This window comes from Dermacentor variabilis, chromosome 6 (assembly GCF_050947875.1).
Source record: "Dermacentor variabilis isolate Ectoservices chromosome 6, ASM5094787v1, whole genome shotgun sequence".
Lineage (NCBI taxonomy): Eukaryota > Metazoa > Arthropoda > Arachnida > Ixodida > Ixodidae > Dermacentor > Dermacentor variabilis.
This window is the reverse complement of record NC_134573.1, coordinates 97,651,139-97,668,368: the sequence shown is the minus strand read 5'-3', so window position 1 is coordinate 97,668,368 and position 17,230 is coordinate 97,651,139. Positions and strand designations below refer to the sequence as shown.

Here is a 17,230-nt window from a genome sequence, read left to right as displayed (position 1 = left end):
TCCTTCCACATTCAACGCGTTTTTCCCTCTCAATGCGACCCCACACCTAGAGTCAATAGACCGTTCCCATTGAATGCTTGCAACAAACAAGGCTTTCAGATGAGCACATAAGACTTAATCCAGTTGTCTCGATGATTGTGTACACTCCGAACCTGAAGTGAAATATATTTTAAGCACAATCTGCTGCCTGTATTCACCTCTTGTCGTGCGTGCCAGTGACTTCAACGTCCATATTGCAAATCAACGCGACATTGCGTGTGGAAGGCTCATTTAGCCTCGTGACAACTTCCATTCCTGCTATTGTATAGTGGGTTAAGTGCGTGGGAGCTATTTTAAAGGGTGGTCAAAGGCAGGAATGATGAATGATCTTAGCAGTTTGCTCAAACCCAGAGTTACATTTTTATGGCGTAAAGACATAAAATTGACTATTAAAGGAAATTTGGGAGTTACAATTATCTGTGTTTTCTGGTTGAATATTTTTTAGTCTTTCATAGACGCGGTATCAAAAGCTTGCTCTAGAGGCCCACGGGCTCAATGGCCTTCATTGGGTCTCTCTTTATAAATTGCTTTGAATATAGCAAGCAGTGTTGTAGGCGAAAGAGGAGTTCTTTAACACACGTTGACTTCTTTTCTTGCCCACATTAGGCGCGTGCGGCGTAGTGAAGGAGTCACTATTACTTTATTTCACATCTACGTTTAGCTTTAACGCACATTGTCCATGGCGGACAGCTTTAGTTGGTGCATTAGAATGATAACATTACGCACAGGGATAGGTCACAGTGTTTGGTGACTGACGCGATGGCAGTTTACCTTTAAAACTGGGGCGTGCGAATATTCATAAATTCGTGCACAAACCAGGCACTCTTTGCTTTTCGATTTTTATTTCATTCTGGAAAACAAAAGATATTTTTGGTGGAATAATGTGGCTGCGTGTTCCGAGCAGACACATTATGAATTTCCACAGTCTGTGCTGGAACTATATGCTAAAATCTGTGCTGGAACTAGGTGCGTAACCGATTTATTGGCGACGGCTTGTTGGTGAGGTCACATAATATGACGACACATGCCCTCGTCTTGGGAAGGCTATGCATACCGTTGGTGGTCGCGCTGAATTGCAGACGACCGTGACCTCCTGCTGGGCATAACGTGCAACACTTTTCCTCCCCTTATTTTTGAGCGCCAGCTATTAGTACCCATACCTTTCGGGCATCCGCTGGGCTCTAGCGGATCGTCTCAAGGGAGATGGTCCTACTTGCTGTTTCGTTGAAATAGGTTCCTTTGCTCCCACGTCTCCTTAAGCACCGACTGCTGAGCAGTCGCGCCTGCGTGTACTGTACGCCAAATTTTGGGTAGCACTTAGCTTGGAGTATTGTATCAGACAGCGGTATTTGGGACAAGGAAACCGTTGACGAATCCGCTTTATATCTTGTGATTTGCATTACAAAATCTGAGAAACCCACCTACGCGTACCAAGAACGTCACTAGTGACATCATCTTGACAATTTTCCCTGACCACCAATTTATCCTTTCGTTGAGAACTTTGCGGACATATACATCTTCGCCTTGCGTAAACTCGCGGCTATTTCCTCATCTCGCAACCGCCGTCAGCCCATTTTTTCTCTTCAGTTTTTCCACACCTTCTTCCTGCCTGGTTTCAGAATGGGCAGTCCGGTTTGAGTTTTCCGTCGTAAAAACAGTTCGCAGGGCCCCTTATTCTGGAAAAGAACGAATCGTCGTCATGTATGAAAACGGAAAATTATCAATGTGGCGCTGTAACGATCGCTTTCGGTCTGTTCTTTCATCTCGAGCTCTGATTTCAAGATTGCACTCTTCGTTGTCTACACAAGACTTTCTACTTCACAGTTCGAGTGGGGCGATGTGGTGGCGGAAAAATTGACTGTATGCTATTTTGCTCCATGATGCGTGGAAATTCACTGAATTAAATTTTGAATCTTTGTCCTTCACCCCAACACCGGATAGGCCATGCGCCGCAAAACAGCTCCTTAACACTTCCAGCATGACCACGGCTGGTGCCCGTGCATTACTCTTATCTCGAGCCACTTTCAGTATGCTTCTACGATTCGCAGCAATGATTTGTCTTTTACTTCCGCAAAATCTAAGTGAACCCTTTCCCATATATTTGGAGATATTGGCGGCCGTTCAACCAGTACTGATAGCGTAGACTTCCGCACACTGACGTATCTCACATGTTTGTGCCACGTTTTCTAGATCTGTATGCAGATTTAGCCACCCAATTCTGTTTCGGTTCAGCATTTTTATTTTCGTCATTCCTGGCTGCGCTCGCGCATTAAAGCCCGAACAATTCGCCTGGGAGCTGTACGGATAACAAACCAATTTTTCCGTAAGAAACAACCCTGCTTCATTGACAGTTAGTGTTGACGATTTTAATAGGCACGGTGTTCCTCTTCTTTGTATTTGTGTCCAAGCGCGCTGCGTCATGTCGATTACGGCGCTCAAAACCTCATTCTTGCCTGCTTCTTCAGCAACTTCCTGGGCTTTAAAGAGAGCCTGGGGTAGTGGTGAAAAGAAATGCCCCCGGTCGTCGTTTCCAACGGCACCCTTGATAAACCATCAGCGTTCGACACTTGTTGACCGTTCTTGTACTTCATGACGTACTAATAAGGGGTCAAGAAATTTCTCTATCGCTGCTCTCGTGCTATGGCTGCTACAGTGCCGCGTCTCTTCCGATCGAACAGCTGAATCACCGGTTGATGATCAATTACTCTTTCGAACTGCCGACCGAGCAACCACTTTTGACACTTTTTACAGCCAAGAGACATTTGCTAAAACTTCGCGCTCAACTTGTGTATACTTTCTAACGGCTGGTGCAAGCGTGGCCGACGTGAAAGCGATAGGTCTTTCGTCGTGACCTTCGGTAAGGGCGAGCATCGCTCCGAGGCCATGTGCCGATGTGTCAAATGTCAAGCGCAGCGGTTTGTTTCAGTCGTACTAAGCTAACGGCGACTCCTTGCTAAGAAGCAGTTTCAACTTTTGAAAGTGGTTTTCACACTCTTTTGCCCACTTCCACGAACAATCGTTTCTGGGTAGTTCGTAGAGCAGTTATACGGTCGTTGCTCTTTGAGGATCGAACCAAGCGTGAAAATTCACCAGTCCTTGTAAAGCACTCAGTTCAGAGACGCCAGCCGGGATTGATGCCCTCAATGTGGCATCAATGCTAGATTTAGAGGGATAACTGGTGACTGCGTCCTTTTCTTGACCTAGGTAGCGGGTGCAGAGCTACAAAAAATGAATTTATCGGCATTTATTTATTTATTTTGAAAATACTGCTGCCCAAGGAATGACCCAGGTAGGAGTAGTGTAGTTACGGAAGAAATGCACATGGCCAAATAGATATTACAGGCGCGGCAAAATAACAGACAGGTATGTAAGATAGTAAAGTACAAGATCAGAATCACAGTTCACAATAATTTTCAATGGGTTCAATGCTTCCGGAATAAAAAAATATTTGGCGGCAGCTTGTTCCAATGTGTTATTGTGCGAGGAAAAAAGCGTATTTAAAATCGTTAGTACGGGCAAAGAGAGGGGTGAAGTGTGAATGGTATTGTCTTGTGGGACACAAATACAACGGAGCAAGGATGTTGTTAGGTATAGAATACATTTTTTTGCTAGATAGGTGGAAAAGAAATTTTAGTCTTGCCATGTTCCTTCGACATTCTAAAGATTGAATTTTGTTTTTATTCACTAGCTCAGTTGGGGAGTCACAGTCGCGAGAACGGTTGAAAACGAAACAAAAGGCTAATCTTCGGGTTTTTTTCGAGATTGTTAATATCTTTTCTAGTGTGCGGATCCCAAACCTCAGATGCATAGTCCAAGCTGGAACGTAATATTATCTTATATGCGAGGAGTTTTGTGCAAGGAGAGAGCTTCTAAGTTTACGCCTTAGCAAGTCTAATTTCCTGCATGCGACGAACAATCGTTTTCAATGTGGGAGGACTAAGTAAGTTTGCTGGTGATTGTTGCGCCCAGATATTTATAACTGTGTGTTAGTGAAATTCGTGTTCCTTCGATGCTGTAGTGGTAAATTAACGGTTGTTCTTGATTAGTGATGCGCATAAATACGGTTTTATCAGGGTTTAAATTCACGCCCCAGCAGTCACACCAGGTAGTGATTGCATCAATAGATTGGTCCAGTATTATTTGGTCATTTACAGAGTTAATAGAACGTAATAAAAGAAAATCATCAGCAAACAAACGCATTTCAATAACTTATTTATCACATGTTGTAATAGCATTGTTATAAATGTAGTGGTCGATAGCGGTCCTAGGACGCGTCCTTGCGGGACTTCGGAATTAACAGGGAGAGGGCTAGAGTAAACGCCGTTGACGCCAACACAGTGTGTACGAGAATTTAAGTATGATGGAGCACAGTTAAGAATAGTAGAGAGGAAACCAATCAGACTAAGTTTATGTGTTAGTTTGGAGTGAGGTATCGTATCAAACGCCTTTTGAAGTAAAGGAAGCTAACATCGATTTGGACTGATTTATCTAGAGCAAAGGAGAAGGAATGAACACAAGAATTTAGTTGTGTAGTTGCAGAACGTCCTTTCAGGAAACCGTGCTGGAATGGCGATAGATTATGTTATATGCTTCTAAAAAATGATCATGCAATTTGAAATGATGTGTTACAGCAGTTCACAACACGTTCTTTTAGGTGATCTCGATCTGTAGGTGGTTATGAGAGTATTATTTCCTTGTTTTAATAGAGGAACTGCACAAGCGATGCGGCTGTTTGTTGGTATAATACCTTGTGACGTTGGCACGTGTGCCATGCTTCGGTGCCACGTATGCCGTGCTATGAGAACACCATCGAGGTAGTGCAAAGCGCTCTCCGTGCCAAACAATACCCGATACATTACTGACTGTAAAATGGCTATGGCGCTCGCTACAACAAACGCAAACGCGTGAAACGAAAATGCCGTGGTGCGTATTTATCCTTGGCCACTCTTGCAAATGGCTGTAAATTTGAAGCTGGAAATACGATTTCCATAGATTAAGCAGACTGAAACAGCTATCCCTTGCCAATGAGGCGAACACATTGTCTGGCAATGGCAACGCGTAGTGTGCTACCGTAATACACGGGTTTTAGGACACGTGGCTGTCACCAACCTGGTGGCTTCTCTATCACTCTTCAGAACAGCTACAACAAAGGTTTATTGGTTTTTGTGTCAAGGATGCAACTTACTTGACGCTTGCAACTCGTCTAACTGTGTTGCAACCTTGCCTCTCAGGGCGTACGGCACTGGTGTGGCTTTACAGAATACCGGTTGAGCTCCCAGCTTCAAAACACTGGAGCCCACAAGCCCCTTAATAGTTCTAATTGGGCCCACAAACACGTCCTTGTATTTGTCTAGCAGCCCATCCTGTTTAGTGATTGCGCTCACTCGGAGGACTTGCGACCAGTTCAGGTGAATGTGCTTCAAACACGAGCAGCAGTCTCAAAGACATGCCCTCATGAGTTACAGTTATGGTGACACTGCCCTACACTTGAGCAATGGTATGTGTGTAAGCGGAACTTCAAAGGCTGGTATGGCTGATCCTTGAAATATTTAACAAATGTGCCTTCATGAAAAAAGGATACCGCTGAGCATGTGTCTATTTCTATGGAAATGTTTCGTTCGTTGACATTCATATCAACTTTGTACGACTGAATTCTTTCTCTTTGCACGTACAATTCTAAACTAGATGCACCCTCTTCAACTGTGAAATTGTTCAGCGTTGTATGCACACGCTAGCTAAATGTGCCTTCCGAGAGTAACTATAGCAGCTTTATGTGATGTGTCCACAGTCCTGCTGGTGGTCGCGACAGCCACATCGAAAACACGACGGTATCCTGTCCTTCTTAGGTGACAGTTGTCATGCACCCGCTGCTCGACGTCGGCTACTGTCGCTCATACACCGCGTAGTCGCCACACTGTCGCCTTGTTGCCACTTGACACTCTCCTCTGGTTCCCGTGTCACGCTTGGTCCCGTTAGCACCTCCCTCGCGTTGTTTTCCGCGGCTTCCATTGAGGTGGCGATAACACACGCTTTATTCTAAGTCAGGCCGTTGTCGTCTTAAGCGGCCGGCAGTTCCAACCGTATAGCCTCACCGCGCACACCCAAGACAAGCTGGTCTCTAAGGGCCTGAGTTAAAAACGTTCCAAAGGAGCAGTTCGCCGCCAAACGCTTCAATTCTACGATGTCGTTAATTGTCTCCCGGAATCCCTTTGTGCTTTTATGAAGTTATTTCATAGAGAAAGACGTTCAACAAGAGCAGACACTACCATAGAGCCGAGCAAGCCCCGCCGGCATTGATACCTGAAACACAATTGCCGTTTTGGTCTTGGGCGCGCGTGTTTAGAGTGCTAGCTGGAACGCGTTACGACGGCTGCACTGATCGGCGTTCCATTTGATTTTTTGCTTCTACTGGTCAACCGTGCGTGACCTTCATGCGGAATCGTTTTATTGTTTAGTAAAAGTGATCGCGAACGATCTTTACAAGTTCTCCATCGAATCTTAGTGGAATTACATAAAGCAGACGCAAGACGTCTTGCGAAATAAGAAAATCTTTATTTTGCGCTATATAAATGCTCGTTGTAGGGTTTTTGTGGATTCATCCAATGTTTTGGCACCAGGTAAGCAGCAGTAGTTCCCGTACGAAGCTGCAACGGACGGCATCACGTGAAAAAAAGAAGTAAATTACGAGCATGTGTCATTTTGCTATACATAGAAACACTGAATGCAAAGGCCGAACGTGCGAAAGTGGTGATTGCGTGGATTTACATGCAAAAGCAATTAGCTTTTGCTTAAATGGTGTAGAAAATACTCGACTCAACCCAAACAATACTATCAAATATAAAAAAAAACCTTTGATATCCGAGCTTTCGCCAATTCCTGGGCCATATTTCCTGCACTTTAAGAACAGAAATACAGGGGCGACTGCGCTTTCCCAAAAAACTTGGCATCCGCCGATGCGATGGCACGCTACGTACAGATAGGTTGCCCCAACAGAGTACTATAACCAGACCACGCTATACTCGCTAACAGCTTTTTTTGGCTGTGAAGGAAGAGCTACGAATGCAAAGAACGCACAAGTGAGAGGGCTTCTGAAAAGAGTGCCGCGTTTTAACCCACGATAGTTTAGACTGAGAAAGACAGAGCAGAACACCTTGTTAGCAACAGTTAAATAAGACAGAACAAACCACTGAGTGTAGAAGTTTACTTATTTTTGCGGCTTTTCCCTTCCACGTCTGGGGAAACACAAAACCGTCACACGTGGAAGACGCGTCGATTCAGCGTCTGTTCCCAGCAACCAAAAGCGCTGTCAAACGGGGCATTAGTCAAACCCTGCCAAAGCACTCGGCGCTATACCACATGTGAAGCAGCCACGCGCCCGTAGCTTTCCCTTCATAGCCATAGAAAGTTCTCATCGCGTATAGAGGCCCGCAGAATTCCTTCAACTCGCACTCAAGACAAATACTTGGATGCAAAGCCTGTTTTAAGTCGTTCATAAGGGATATTTTTTCAGTTACGCCCTTCTGTTTTTTGAGCTTCACGGCCTTGTCTTCTGCGCGTTCTGCCGGCACAAGCAACCAACTCCCGTGCTATCACTCTTGGCAATTGCAGCTCGCGTTTTCGTGACTACCGGAAGAAGGTGTATGTTGTTGCGGGTCAATAAGAGACATCATGAACTTTTCCTACTAGTATTCAGTACATGGGAAACTAACTGCGCCACACAGCCGAGCTGTATTTTGTTAACTGTTTCGCAACGCCATGCATGGCGAGGGTGCCCAGAAGCTAAGGAAATCAGTTACAATAACGTGGGATCCATAGAAGGCGTTGAGAGCATCACCCAGTACGAGTAATTAATACAACTTAACCGCGCCAGGACGACTGAGTTGTTCTTCGCTAACTGCGTAACTTGTATAGGTTCCGCGCCGTAAGCCTAAATTTCTTGAAATGCATCGCAGACTGTCAAACAAAATGTCTCGCCTTGCCGTAGCCCAATAGAAGAGTGGTGCCATGTCGAAATGGAGAAGGAAAGCGAGAATACGCTGGGAGTCCAACAAACCAGGCTAGATAAAAAAAAAGAAAGAAAGAGAGAGAGAGAGAGAGAGAGACACGGTTTGCCGAACCGGTGCACTTCACAAGCGCAATTGGCCTCGCTGGCTTCGGTGGCGTGTCTGGCGCATTACGCATGCATCTAGCGCGTTTGGCGGGCCATTAGCTTTTTACTAGGTGACTCCACAAGAATATCACAAAGTATGAGTTCATTAACATGCGAAACTTTCAACTTTCAGCGAGAAAAAGTAAAAAAATAAGACAATGTCTGTTAACTTTATTTCACATTTCTATATTCCGATGTTCTCGGATGATATTATTAGCAGCGTAACTGATTTCCTGTTGCCAGTTTTCGTCGAGTGTCCCCTCTTGTTGAATTTCTTTCTTTATGAGTGAGGCGTCAGGTCTCGCCTTTCTAGCACCCAAGAATACCAGTAAAATACACCATGACTGGAAATTATTCAATGGTATACAACACTGGCCGACATGTACACAAATGAAAGTGCGAGGAATATTACATTGCCTTCCAAGAAAGAACGCCACTGATTTCCATGTTGACTTGTCCTCCGCTTCATTTTGTTACATTCCAGTGTACAAGTTTTTCTGGCGTAATTTCCGAAAAGACATTGTTGCTCTTCTATGGTAGTCTCATTCTGCATAGAAAACTTCATGATTTGTTGTCTTTGAGTGCAAATTATATTGTTCAGTAAATTTAGATTTCGTTATAAGCCGCGAAGCCTGTTTTTATAGCGCTAATCAGAGGAATGATGAAAAGCTATTTAAGGCGTGTAAATATATATATATATATATATATATATATATATATATATATATATATATATATATATATATATATATATATATATATATATAATGTACTGATCAAAGCAGTGCGATATTTAGAGCAACATGAAGAATTCCTGATACAGTTACTGTTGCTCGGTACGTTCTATATCAAAGTGTTTTTCAGAGCGTGAAAGCAGCCCGCAAATACACGAAAAAATACATGGCGCTCGAGGCACTTGCGTGTATTATCGGGCTTCTTTCACGCTTGGAAAAACACTGTTATATAGCATGTATTAGGGAACAGAAACCGGTATCCGGAATTTTTCATGTCGCACTGCACTTTTTTAACAGTTTCATCGAATTTCATCTAAATATATTATTTGAGAAGCTGATTAATTTATGAAGACAAAGTATCTAATTAGGCGGAAAGAAATTTATCTCCAATTGACGCCCGCAACATTACCTTTGTTCTGTCCTGCTACATGGAATTTGCACATTTTCAAGGTCTGCCTAAATTAAGCTTGGTATATGCGTGTTTAGCTACATAGGGGCAATATAAGTCAAAGCTGTTCCAAACTATTCTATTCCAATTCTCCAATTAGCCGCCCCCCCTCCCCGACTGATCAAAAATTTTTCGGACCACCCCCACTTTACCTGTCTCTCACGCGGTATCGCGAAAATCGCAAAAACACCTCACCCTGTATGATATCCGGACACTGATTATGCATGTGTAGATCAGACGAAAGAAAACTATATATTTCTGATTCAGCGCCTTTGTCGCCCTTAGCCCTCTGCTACTGATTTTTGGGCTGCGCTCACTACGCCAACCTGTCACATGACGTAAAAAACCTCGAGAACTCACATCGTCAAATTGATATGAACGCGTTAAGAACGCGTTAATATGTCGAAGAAACCAGTTTTTATTTTCGAAATAGGAATAGAAGATGGCTGCCCGCCACGATTGCTCTTGCACTGGCCAGTCAGAGTTGCCAAGGAGTACTACCACGCAACTTTTTTTTTGCGTGGTAGTAAATTTTATTGAGCCCTGTCGGCACATATACGACGTTGCTCAGCCGACTCTTTCCTGGGGATCCTGTTTTAGCGGCATTTATAACCTTCCGTTCAACGCCGCCGCGAGTTTCGACCAGCCACCTCAAGCTAAAGGGAAGCGGACCACTCGCACACGCCGGCACCATCCTCCTCATCCGGTTATCCATTTTAACTGCTCTGGCTCGGCCCCATACAAACTCTCTCAACTTGAGCGTGCTCCTCGCTTCGAGACAGCCAATTAGACAAGAAAAACTGCTCAATGCAGGCAATGCTACCCGCTTTAAGAGGGGAAGAAAACTGACCTCCTATAAACGAGGACCGCGTTTGCTTGGGCTTTTCAAGCAACGTTGCAGGTTACCGCCCGATGCTTGCGTCGGTATTGCGTAAATTTGATGTCAACATACTGAAAGTAAAACAGAGTGGGATAGTACTATGCTATAGGTCCTTAGGACGAATTTTCTAGCAGTTCCAGACTGAAAAAAATAAACTAATAGAAATATATGTTACGTTCTCTAATCTAGCACATAGGTTGTCTTAAGGCAAGGAACAAGATTGCGTGATTTAGTACCTTCAAATATTTATCTTCCTAATTATTGACAGTCGGTTCCTAGCGTAGCTAAATCGAACGTCGTCGATATTTCCTAACCCAATCGTTGATATTTTCAATAAAGATTATGTGATAACTCCGCAAATCATTTTTTAACCTTTGTAGGCTTACTCGAATTGACACCGCTTCGGAAAAACACCGGCTGTGACGTCAATCGGGCCACCTCCGTACGTCGCCATTCTGCCCCGCCATTACTTACACTGACCCATGAAGAATGTGGTTCGTGGATTGCCGTGTTAACGTTTTTCCTTTCGGAAGCAGCGTATGCACATTCCTCGTGTACTAGTGACGCGCTAATTCTATTCCGTCGTTCCATCGCGCATACCTTTTCGACAGCGGAAAGCTTTCCGCGGTCAGCATTCGACAAAGCGCACATTGAAATGCTAAATAGCTTGCCATAGACGAACAAAACAACCGAATAAATAAATAAATCTAAGCTGTATCCAAGACTGAAATGCGGCGCTGTGCCATTTGTTACGGTGGGAAGGTGACAAAAGGTTAAATATGTCAAGACTTCCACGAAATCTTGACAAGTCTTCAATAGCATGAAAAAAAGCACTTTTTAAATTTTCTGGTCGGGGCAGGTAATAAAATATCACATTTTAGAAAGGATTCTACTGGATCAATTTAAAATATTTGCATGGGCTATGTTGATGTAGCCCTTTCAGGCTATTCAGGGCGCCCGTGAAATAAACGTTGGCCTCGTATTGTCGCCTATGCACTGCAATAGTGTGGCTTTCAAACACTCTGCGAAGTAATTTTAATACAGATACAAATCGCATATTGGAATTTAGGTGAAGCGAAATTGTCGTGAAATGGTAAATCAAATGCTATAAATTTCATTATTGCTTCTTGCGCGTAAGCCAAGCTGGATGGCGCATGTGCTTTAGCATACGCCTGCTGATCAATGTGACAAATCTTATAGTCTTGCGTTTCTTCGTTTCAAAGCGAATATTTCTTTCGAAGTTTGAGGCACTTTTTCGTACGTATCTTGCCTCTAATGCGGAACATCTTTGACGGGAAGGTGGTGCCATATAGGAAGCGTGCAACAAAGAAGCAGTTTAAAGTTTCAAGCATGGGCGCTTGATAAAATAATTACTAAAAAGAACTGTGGCACTAGTGTCTACGGAAGCTGCCAGCACGGCAATTCAGCTTGCATCTGAATGATGGTTAGTACATGGAGTTGCATAAACCTGGTCCTTAGGCCTTGAAACGGCAATGCCACTTTGCTAACTCATCCATAAAGTGTGATAAATAACTAAATAGACATTAATAAACTCATCCGATGGCAACACGCGAGCACAGGACCTCTGGCACACAAATCAGATACAGAAACCTTTATGCCACGGGCGCATGCGTGCACAAGCGCCATAGCAAACCATTTCTTGCGGGAAAGCAAGCTTGCGTGTTAAGGCGCTTGGTGCGTTTAGATTTGAACACCAGGACAGGCATTGCCACTGCAGTCAGTGACAATTATATGTGTTTGCAGGGTCTTATTGCCGTATGAATTGATAAAGATATAGATATGAAGTTTAGGCTCTTAACTTTAGGCCCATTAAGGCAGAGAAATAGTATTAAAGAAACATGGCGTTCTTTACTACTAATAATTGTGCCTCGAAAACTAAACTTCGTATCTCCACAACCACATGGTTCATGGTTCGATATATTTGCTTTCGTATATGCAAAATTTAGTTAAGTATGCCGGTTGTTGTAGAAGAAAAGCTTTCTTTGCAGATCATCCCGGAATTCTTTGACCATGGTTGCCGCATTCTGCTGCTGCTGCTGGTCGTGCTTTATCGCCGAATAGCTCACATCCGCCTGCGGACGGTGGTGACATCTAGGACGGGTGCTCATACTTCTTCGCTCGCAGCAGTTGTAGGTAGAGGCGGGTTGGCGAAGCTGGCCTACTGATGCGGTTTATGGCCGCTGATGGAGAGGGCAAGGGGGTGGCCACCTGGAGAGCCGCGATGAGACGGGAGGAAGGTCACCGGAGGAGACGGCCTCGTGTTGGGCATGCTCTGCGCCGCCTAGCAACCGCAGGTACGGTCGCATTTGCGCCTCCAAGCGAAGATCGAGTACCATAAATAAATGGCGCATAGAGCCAGCTTGCCTCTTGCAACCTATATTGACCTGGTTGCGTTAAAAAGTGGATATTATTACTGTGCTCCTCGCTCGTGGCATTACATGGCCAAAAAAGCAAGTTTTCGTGAACACTGCTTCTTAAGCTTCGCTGTGTATTGACTGCAACATAGCACGTTGGATCAGTTGCATTTTTGTTTATTTCAACGTGCCAGCTTCATCTTGACCTGTGCTTCTTTGTGGCTATTTGCCATCGCGTGGAAATCATGATCTTTGTTAACTTAGAGCAGTCACCAGAAATAGCTATTTGGCGTTTTCTTACCGGGACTTTTTCTTAGCCCACTATATTTCGATTCTGAAATGGTTCCAGATGGTCCCGTTTAACAACCCTTTCTCATATATGATAAATTATGCAGTTTAAGGTTATTTCGTGGAAGACAGTAAGGATAGGGTTCCTTGCGAAAGAAGAAATTTAACTGCCAAATGTATTAATTGCATGACATATAATATCTTTAGCTCCTGCACTGGTGCAAAAATGTTAGGAAAAGGGAAATGCTTGCAGTGTTTACGATGAAAATAACTCGGAGCCTGCCATATTCTAAGAGCTAAGAACAATAGAAGCAACAAATAACTATCGGAAGACGAAACCAGTTTTCTTTCCGCTTGCGTCAAACACGTAAAGACTATGCAAAGGGATATTTAGGGGTGCGTAAATAATAATTTTTGAAACCGAATCTAATAGGAATCGAATAGCGCCAGGGGCGAATGGAATCGAACAGGATATCGAATACTTTTCAAATTGTTTTGGAATAGTAAACAGCCGTTATCACGATTAATATAAAACGATGTGCACATCCAAGTATACTTAAAGTCTGCAAGTCTCTGTTCCGATATAGTAGCTTATGAAGAGTGGTTTATTAAAAGCAAAAGTGGAACATTAGAAGCTAACAATTAGTTTCTTTGCATGCGCAGCGTGCACAAAGCTCTTCAGATGTGCGAATGATGGCCTGTACAGCCGGTAAAATATTGCTAACTGACGTTGCCTGCTCTGCTACGCAAGTTCTCGTGTTGTGTGTCTGTACTTGGCCCAAAATGTAATATTATACTCTACTAAACTATGTTTATGTGGTCGCGCACTGGACGTTCTGCAATATTTGAAATGTTTTTGAAAAATATTCGCATTTGCGAATAGTGCATGACTATTCCATTCGAAGTCCCAATCAAATAGGACACTATTCGATTCATTATTCGAACGTTTCGAATACTCACACACCCCTAGGAAAGTTAACATAAAACAAAGGTCTATAAACAATGCTGCCTCATTGTTGAAGGTATGATATAGCCAATCAAGAATGAAGTCATCACTTTTGAATTAAACGTGTACTAGCTGGAGCTGTGAGAATTACGTTTCATCTCTAAAGGCAACGTGTCAATTTGTTCATTGGTTCTGATATATTCTGCATTTCATCTGAAGTTCAAATGTGTTTCAGCATGGTAAAAGGTATACCCATAGATGCATGTTGTATAATGTAAGATACGCGACAATTCCACCTCATAAATTTACAACCAAGCCCTTAAAAAACCACGAGGCTTCTTTTGACATATCTGGCCTAAAGAAAGGCTTGTCGAATTTTTCACAACAAAATAAATGCATTTACATAACTGGCTAACTAACAGTTTCCGCGTACATAAAGCACACAATAACCAATGTGAGTTTGTCGAGAGCTCATATTAACAAAGATTTTTATTCAAAGGGCTGTTGGCTCTTGCTGGCCACATTCGCTGATATGTCCGTCATCATGGCTGACGGCCCGGCGAGAACGGGGCAAGGTCTGACGAAGCTAATCCTGGCCATGTGACGTCCCCGAAATTTGACTAACAAAATAGATGAAGCACTGCGCGAAGACAAAGCAACGATTAAACATCGTGGTAGCGCTGCTGCAACCTGGCCCTCTCATGAATGATGTTCACCCAGGCAAAATTCAACTAATGCTTCGTTCGTATGTCAGAATGTAACTTCTCTTTGCAATATTAAAATGCACTTTCGTTTGTAGTTATTTGCTATATTGTGCTCCTCTGCTTTTGCATTAGTTATTTTCTATAGTATTTTCCTTGTTGCCTGTTCTACATCGGTACGTTTACTAACCGTCCGCTTTTGTTTCCCATTTATTCTCTTTTGAGTGCCTTTCATGTATTCTGAATTCTAGTTTACTAAATTTTGAAATTTGTTCTAATTGTTTGCTTATTCTGGTTTTATCCGAACTTTGATTTTGCTACACATAGTCGTGTCTTCGTATTTTGTCACGTTTGTTGTGTTTTTCTCACAAAAGCTTATGGCAGTATGTACGTGTGTCCCCCTCTCCCCCTATGTAATACCTTCTTTCGGAGGGAATTTGGGGTATTTTTGAATGAATTAATGAATAAATAAATAATAAATCAGCGGAGAGGCCTGTTCTGTGAGTAAAGTTTCCCTTCATATGCTTGAGTAATGAACTTATTAGTTGGTACATAAGATTTCGTTTTAAAACCTCAAGGCACATGTACTTACCGTCCTGAGATTTCATTGTCAGATTGTTGAAATGTCGGGCCCCGCTTTTAGAGCAACCAAGTTTGCCATAAAGATCTGGTTTCAGAACAAACGATGACTTTTCTCTCCTATTCATATAATCACATTCAGCACTTATCAACTTCTGAATAAGCGAAATTGCCGGTAAATTTACGTTGTTTTCAAGAAACAACGCAAGTGACCTCACTTGTTTAACTTCCTTCATTTCTTTCTTTGCCTTCCAGCTTAAAAGTGGTTCAATTCTCATTGGCCAAAAAGTAATCGCCGTTCGTCTATACTAGCCTTATGCTGCATAAATACATTCACGTTTTCCCTTTCAATAGAAAGCATATCGTTCAGTGCGCCAGACATGCCCCCTTTGGTGTTTCGACAACTAATTCACGTGAATCTGGTGTAGGTTCTGTGTTCTTTGGTTTATAGTATGTTTGTGAGTCAGAAGTAAAGATTACACTGCGTACGGCGCGTGCTTAACAGCTTTATTAATGTGAACTCGGCATTCAACCTTTTTTTCTTTACGTGTGCTTTCCCTAAGCGATTATTTTTCGTTAGGAAAGAGCGAAGCCTAATAATACACTGGTAATACGAGGTCTCATGAAGCGCCATTTTTAATGTTTTGTATGTGCAATTATGAAGGCCGTGCGACAGCCGAATTTTTTGTAAGTAAACATATTGGTTCCTACTAGTGACCAATGCTTTTCGATTCCTTACTCTCACAACATAGTGTCCAAGATATATATATATATATGTATATATATATATATATATATATATATATATATATATATATATATATATATATATATATATATATATATATATATATATATATATATATATATATATATGCGTCTTTATGTGAATAGCATACATTTCCTAGCAGTACCACAGTGACAAATTAAACGAAGTATCTGTCTCGTTCATCATTCTAATACCCTGATTCTTGTATCTTGATAAGGAAAAGTTTGCGTGCATAAATACCATCATATATTTAACCTCCTAATTATGAACAATCGGTTCCTAATACACTGATGTAGCTAATAAAACGTCGTTGACATTTCCTAGCCAACCATTGGTGTCTTCAATAAAGTATATGTGAAAATTCCGCTAACATTTTTTTTTACTTTTGCAGGGTCGCTCGAATTCTCACCGATTTGGAAAAACAGCGGCTATCACGTGCATCCGGCCACCCACGTACTTCCCCACTCTGCCCCCATCATCATTTACACTGCCCCATGTAGCACGTGCTTCGTGGATTGCAGCGTTTACGTTCGTTGCTTTGAGAAGCAGCGTATTCACATTCGTCATCTACTAGTGACTCGCTCATTCTGTTCCCTCATTCCATGCCGTATTCCTTTCGTACCGCGGAAACCTTTCTGCCGTCAGCATTCGATCCAAATCACAAGTAAATACCTAAACAGCTTGTCATAGACGTAGAAAGTAACCGAATAAACAAATAAATGTTGGCTGGCTTCAAGGCTGCAATGCGGCGCTGTGCCATTGGTGACGGTAACAAGGTCACAGAAGGTTAAAGGCGTGAAGACTTCTACGAAATATACGTCATAGCCGTTCTATCTCCTAGTAATAGTTTTCTTTCAGCAAGCCTGAAAATTTCAAATAATTCTTGGCGTGGCTCTCATAAGAGCTTGCTTATAGAAAAATATAGTTCTTCATAATAGTACGATGATAAAGGGCGCCGAAAACATCAAATCCAAGAGGCAACGGGATTAGTCATTCGGCCAATAATCGTTTTACTCCCCTACCGAAGCACATAACTGCTCAATTTACTCCAGTAGTATTACTTACAAGTCAAGCCACTTTAATCAGATAGATAATGTCAATATGATCTGCATAACTCTCATAAGAACTCCAGAGCTAAAAATTCATGGTTTCTATTATTACGGAAAAATGTTTCAAACATTCGGCAAGTAATCAGATATTAGGTATTAGAACCCATTCGAAAGCATAAATTTAGATTCTATGCACCGCTCTGTTGCTGTAGCCCTTCCAGATTTTTCAAGGCGCCCGTGAAATAAATGTTGCCCTGGTATTTTCGCCTATAC

At 42.6% G+C, this 17,230-nt stretch overlaps 1 long non-coding RNA gene across 1 annotated transcript; it reads left to right on the top strand.

Annotated features, from left to right (window-relative positions):
• Positions 1-11,257: 11,257 nt before the first annotated feature.
• Positions 11,258-16,557, top strand: LOC142584943 (uncharacterized). The gene is made up of 3 exons (XR_012828988.1): positions 11,258-11,343; positions 12,260-12,565; positions 16,300-16,557. It is a non-coding gene; the product is annotated as an uncharacterized LOC142584943 (long non-coding RNA).
• Positions 16,558-17,230: the final 673 nt, after the last annotated feature.